Consider the following 6,000-nt stretch of genomic DNA (forward strand, 5'->3'; position numbering starts at 1 on the left):
AAGTTTTAATTTATATTTTATACTGGGGCTGTCAAACTCAATTTAGGTAACAGGCTACATTACAATTAATCCAATGTCAATTGTGCTAGAACTAAAAAAATCATTTTAGTGACCAATGACTCTTCTTAAATGTGTCAATTTATCAAAATCTAACTGAAAGATTTATTCTAAATGTATAAATGTATATGCAGTATCACCTAAAAAACAGATCAACTGACTGAAACTCATTAGAACTAAATCCACAGTATGTGCACCCCTGACCATCACACCCATATGTGGTTCTTCTCCAATGGTATAGAATGTCTTTGAACGCTGTAGCATTACAGTTTCCTTCACTGGAACTAAGAGACTCAAACCTGTTCCAGCATGACAATGCCCCTGTGCACAAAGCGAGCTCCATCAAGACATGGTGTGTGAAGGTTGGAGTGGAGGAACTCGAGTGTCCTGCACAGAGCCCTGACCTCAACCCCACTGAACACCTTTGGGATGAACTGGAACACCGACTGCACCCCAGACCTCCTCGACATCCCAACATCAGCACCTGACCTCACTAATGCTGTTGTAGCTGAATGAACACAAATCCCCACAGCCACGCTCCAACAGACAGTGGAAACCCTTCCCAGAAGAGTGGAGCTCATTATAACAGCAAAGGGGGAATAAATCTGGATGTTCAACAAGGACATATGGGTGTAATGGTCAGGGGTGCACAAATTTTTGGACACATGGCGTACATCATAATACTGAAGGGGGTGGGGAAGTAATATAGCTTGCAAGAAAGTTTTACCAATAACAAACGTCAAAGCTGTAATTGTAAAGTATTCACCCCTGTTGCTGTGAAACCCCTCACTTGGTTCTGTTGGAAAGAGACGTAGTTACCGAGTGAAAGCTGAGTTTATTGCTTTATTTTGCCCCCTAGTGGAAAAACAGACACTCGCACCTTTACCTCCAAATCTTTTCATTCAATTACTTCAATTATTTCAATTTTGCAGCACTTTCCAGTTGATTACAAATTGTTAACTTCAGTTATTGTGTTTCTGTTATTGTGTTTGAATTCCTGCTGGTCTTCATGTAGCTAGACTTGTCCATTAAATGTGAGTATTGTATGGACAGTGTGGACAGAAAGTTTATTCAATTCTGCAAAATCTGCCTGATATACTATTTTTTATCTATTTTATTTATTGTTTACAAGACACTGACATTAGTGTTTGTCTCGCTACTAATTATGGCATTGAAGCCTCTTATCTGTAAATTTGAGGACAGTCCAAATACAAAGATTGTGGTAACAAGATTTGCCCATATTTCTGGATGTTGTGTAAGATCAGACATACAGTATTCATAATGCTTAAACTGCTTGCCTGTTTTTTTATATATAGTATCATGCATTCTGGTAGTGTATTCTCCAGAATAAGCACACACATTTTTCTAATTCATTTTGTACACACTTACCATTAAAATCATAGACATAAAGAATCATAATATATATTTGTGTTATATATTTTATGGCTCAATATCACACTACCCGGATTCACCCTTGAGAGGATGAGTTTCCTTTTGAGATTTGTTTCTCTCAAGGTTTCTTCCTCATATGGACCCTCTGTAGTTTTTCTTTGCCGTTGTCACCTCTGGCTGCTCAGTGAAGATCAAGCTCTACATCTGGATTTCTGTAAAGCTGCTTTTTGACAAGGTCTATTGATAAATGTCTGTTGGAGAGTGTGAGAGAGTTTGTAGAAACAAAGATAACTTAAGAATGCATCTCAGTCTCACCACCTAAAGTGACAGTAGAAATGTCTTCACCAGCTCATAAATCTCTGTATAGCCCAGGCACAGCTCAAGAGCCTGATTATTGCTCTGAACCAAACCCTCCCTTTCATGTAGAATCATATACGGAGCCTAAAGTTTCACCTTCATCTGCAGAGAAGACTTTGCATCCCTTTCAGTTATCCCCTGACCATCTGAGTACACCAGAACTGCAAAGGGTAGTCATAGAACACATTGTGAAAAGTACTGAGATAGCTACTCAATTTCAGTCTACTGTTTGATTACAGCCCTTTTTGGGAAGAGTTCCTTGCTCCAGCTATGAAGTTGTTTATGACACATGGCATAGCAGGTTGGAGTTTTACATGACTGACTCCACCCTATCAGATGTGGTATTAATGAGGAAAATTGTAGATAGCCTGCTATCTCCTGCAGCCAATGTGGTCAAACCATTAGACCACAAAAGCTATCCCAAAAGCTTACCTAGATTTGCTTGACTCAGCATATGCAACAGTTGAAGATGGGGATGAGCTTTTTACAAATTCTTTAATACCAATCAGAACTCTGGGGAGAAGCCATCCAGCTATCTGCAGCATTTACACATAGCTCTAAACACCATTCTGAAAAGGAAAGTCATCCCAGCTGGTGATGCAAACAGGCAACTATTCAAGCAATTCCATACAGGGTGCTGGAACAATACTATAATCTTCACACTACAGCTTGAGCAAAAGAAGCATCGCTGCTTAGGACAAAAGAAAACAGAATAGCTGCCAAAAACAGCAGAATGAAGGAGCATCTAGGACTCGTGAAGTAAAAAGCATTGTCTAACGCCCAAGTCATGTTTGCTTCTGAGGCAGATGATTATGATGTGAGTAAGCAGGTTGATAGTTTATCTTCAGCAATGAAACAGATTCAAAAACAAATAGCTGACCTCCAAGCCCAACTTGCAGCTTTCACCACATCCAAAGAGGGGAATCAGAGAAAACTAAAATGATGAAGGAAAAGAAACCCAAAGCAATCGAAGACCCCACGTTCAAGAAGCAAACATTAACCAACCCTGATAGAGTAAGCAAGAAAACGTCTCCAGGTTACGTATGTAACCATGGTTCCCCGAGGGAACGAGACGCTGCGTCACGAAACGCTATGGGAACACCCCCGCGTTACCGCGCTCTGAATCACGTGTCTAATCCGTCCAATGGATGGGCGAGACATCACGGGCGGGGTGACGTAGCGACCCGGAAGCATAAAAGCCAGAGCGGCGAGCCCCGCGTTAGCTTACTGGAAAATGAAGCAAGCGCCACAGGGACGCCGGAAGTGTGGCACCGAGACGCAGTGTCTCGTTCCCTCGGGGAACCATGGTTACATACGTAACCTGGAGACGTTCCCCTTCAGGAACTCCAGCTGCGTCACGAAACGCTATGGGAACGAATATACCCATGCCGCCAGACTTACAAGTCCCTGCCTCCAGGAGGAGGCAAGCCTAAGGCACAAGGACAGAGGAGCCGGGAGTGGCTCGGGTATCTAGGTCATAAAACCTGGCAAAGGTCAGGGGCGTGGACCATCCCGCCGCGTTGCAGATGTCCTGTAAGGACACACCTGCCAGAAAGGCCTTAGAGGCCGCCACCGCTTGGGTAGAGTGAGCCTTGACCCCCAGGGGACTGGGGAGACCAGAGGACTCGAAAGCCAGAGAAATGGATTCTACAATCCACCGGCTGAGGGTCTGCTTAGAAGCAGGAAAACCCCTCTTAGGGGGACCAAAGCAAACAAGCAACTGGTCCGCCTTTCTCCACAGGGCAGTTCTGTGGACGTACGCATCCAGTGCTCGCACTGGACACGTACAATTGAGCTTCCGATGGTCGGGCTCCCTGAAGGGAGGAGGACAGAAAGCCTGCAGCACGACCGGCCGTGGTGCCGAGGAGGGGACTTTCGGTACGTACCCCGCTCGGGGGTACAAGAATGCTTTGGCCAAACCAGGCGCAAAGTCTAAATAGGAAGGGGCCACCGAGAGGGCCTGAAGATCCCCCACTCTCCTAAGAGAGGAAATTGCCAAGAGAAAGGCAGTTTTCAACGTCAGAAGACGGTCCGAAATCTCCTCTATGGGCTCGAAGGGGGGTTTGCAGAGAGGCTCTAAAACCACGGCCAGGTCCCACGAGGGGACCCGAGATCGAGCTGGAGGTCTGATCCTCAGCGCACCGCGGAGGAAACGTGTCACCCAGGGGTGCCTGCCCACTGACTGGCCATCGAGAGGGGCGTGACAGGCCGCAATAGCCGCCACGTACACCTTCAGGGTGGAGTGGGTCAGTCCCGTGGAGAGGCGGGCCTGCAAGAACTCCAGCACTGTACCAACTGGGCAGTGAACAGCGTCAAGCCGGCGGTCTCCGCACCAGGAAGTGAACAGTTTCCACTTCAGGGCGTACAGTTTCCTCGTAGAGGGAGCTCTGGACTGGAGGATGGTCTCCACAACCTCGGTTGAGAGACCGGAAGCGCGGAGTTGTGCCCCTTCAGAGGCCACACCCACAGCTTCCACAGCTCCGGGCAGGGGTGAAGATGGCCCCCCGGCCATCCCTCCTGATCAGAATCTCCCATGGGGAGCCGTCTAGGAGGGAAATCAGGTCCGAGAACCATACTCGGCCCGGCCAGAACGGGGCTACTAACAGTAGACGAATTCCGTCCCGGCGCACTCTCTCCAGAACTCCCGGGAGCAGAGCGACCGGAGGAAAGGCGTACAGACGCAGCCACGGCTGTACCATGGCATCCAGTCCAAGAGGAGCTGGATGAATCAGAGAGAACCAAAGGGGACAGTGCGACGTCTCCTGCGTTGCAAACAGATCCACCTGGGCTCTGCCGAACATACGCCATATGAGCTCCACCACCTCGGGGTGGAGTCTCCATTCCCCGGGCACCGGCCCCTGCCTCGACAGGGCGTCCGCTCCCACGTTGAGATGACCAGGGATGTAGGCCGCTCTCAATGAGAGGAGGTTCCCTTGGGACCACACAAGGATCTGGAGCGCCAGCCTGTAAAGGGGGCGCGAACGCAGACCTCCCTGGCGGTTGATGTAAGAGACCACCGTCGTGTTGTCGGTGCGCACCAACACGTGGCGGCCTCTTAGGTCTGGGAGAAAGTGTTTCAGAGCTAGAAACACGGCCAGCATCTCCAGGCAGTTGATGTGCCAAGTGAGATGGCGGCCGCTCCACAGACCACGGGCAGGACGGCCACTCATGACCGCTCCCCATCCGGTGAGGGACGCATCCGTCGCTAGCACTACGCGGCGACCAGGAGCTCCCAGGACCGGGCCCTGAGACAAGAACCCAGGTTCTCTCCACACAGCTAAGGCACAGCGGCATCGCCGCGTGACCTTGATCATGCGGAGCGGGTTTCCTCTGTTTCGGAAAAAACCCCTGGTCTTGAGCCACCACTGTAGGGGTCTCATGTGCAGCAGGCCAAACGGTATCACGTTGGACGCAGCTGCCAATAGGCCCAGCAGTCTCTGAAACTGCTTTACAGTGAGTGACCGGCCTACTTTCGCTCTCGTGACCGCTGTGAGGACCGACTCGATCCGAGCAGGAGACAAACGTGCCTGCATCCTGGTCGAATCCCACACGACGCCTAGATAAGCGGTTCTCTGAGCTGGAGAAAGCACGCTTTTCTCAGCGTTTAGTCTTAGAGCCGCCATCTGCTCTGAATGAGCTAAAATCAACCAGTCGTCGATATAGTTCAGTATGCGGATGCCCTGTAGTCGCATAGGAGCCAGGGCAGCATCCACACACTTTGTGAAGGTGCGGGGTGAGAGTGCTAGGCCGAAGGGAAGAACCCGATACTGGTAAGCTTCGCCCCCGAAAGCGAACCTCAGGAACTTCCTGTGCGGGGGAAGGATGGAGATGTGGAAATACGCATCTTTTAGGTTGATCGTGACGAACCAGTCCTCGGACCTGATCTGAGACACGACCTGAGTGACCGTAAGCATCCTGAACTTCAGTCGAGCGACTGAGAGGTTCAATTGCCGCAAGTCCAAAATGGGACGCAGCCCTCCCCCCTTCTTGGGAACAATGAAGTACCGGCTGTAGAACCCTGACTCTCTGTCGTGAGGAGGGACCACCTCGATGGCCTCCTTCCTCAGGAGAGTACGTACTTCCTGCTCCAATACCAGAGCCTGCTCGGGACCCACCACAGTGGGAAGAACCCCAGAAAAACGAGGTGGATGCGAGCCGAACTGAATTCGGTAGCCTCTTTCTACAGTACGCAGG

The sequence above is a fragment of the Pangasianodon hypophthalmus genome, chromosome 4 (genome assembly GCF_027358585.1).
Source record: "Pangasianodon hypophthalmus isolate fPanHyp1 chromosome 4, fPanHyp1.pri, whole genome shotgun sequence".
Taxonomy (NCBI): domain Eukaryota; kingdom Metazoa; phylum Chordata; class Actinopteri; order Siluriformes; family Pangasiidae; genus Pangasianodon; species Pangasianodon hypophthalmus.